General features: G+C 66.5%; 1 protein-coding gene across 1 annotated transcript in view; it reads left to right on the top strand.

Annotated features, from left to right (window-relative positions):
- LOC106727513 (probable global transcription activator SNF2L2) overlaps positions 1-525 on the top strand; it is a 46758-nt gene that overhangs the window by 1041 nt on the left and 45192 nt on the right. The window lies entirely within an intron of this gene.

The raw sequence follows: 525 nt of genomic DNA, 5'->3' as shown, positions 1-525 counted from the left end.
CGTGCCGGATCGGAGGTGTCACCTCCACTTTGCGCGTTCCCTCGGGCGCCCGGGGATAGGAATGCTGACCGGTAGTCAGGCCTTTAGGGAAAAGGGCTGCCAGGGCGCTGTGCCCGAGGCTCTGCGGGCGTTCCTGCTCCTGATACCTGGCGACGGCGCGGGCTCGGGCGTTGAAGTTCGGGGTGTCTGGCCCGGGCGGCACAGCTGGGAAGGAGGGAGGAGGCACCGAAGGAGGTCAGAGGTGCCCGCGGGGCTCACTTACCCTGCCCTCTCCCTCCCCGGGTTTGTCTTCTTTTGCTTTGAGTCTTCCTGCAGCTTGAGCCGCGGGAATCGCGGGCGTAGGTCGCCCGCAACTGTCCGGGTGCTAGGGGCGCTCTGGGGCCAGGGAGAGAGACTGTGGCTTCGGGCCGGGAGGCCATGATCCGGATAATCCTCTTCTGCCTTACTGTCACAAACAGGACCCGCGCACACCCGGGCGGCGATGGTGGCGTTCGCTGGAGAAGGGGAAGGGCTTCAGCGGGGAGA

The sequence above is a fragment of the Myotis brandtii genome, unplaced genomic scaffold, assembly GCF_000412655.1.
Source record: "Myotis brandtii unplaced genomic scaffold, ASM41265v1 scaffold44, whole genome shotgun sequence".
NCBI classification, from domain to species: Eukaryota; Metazoa; Chordata; class Mammalia; order Chiroptera; family Vespertilionidae; genus Myotis; species Myotis brandtii.
This window is presented reverse-complemented; position numbering and strand designations above follow the sequence as displayed.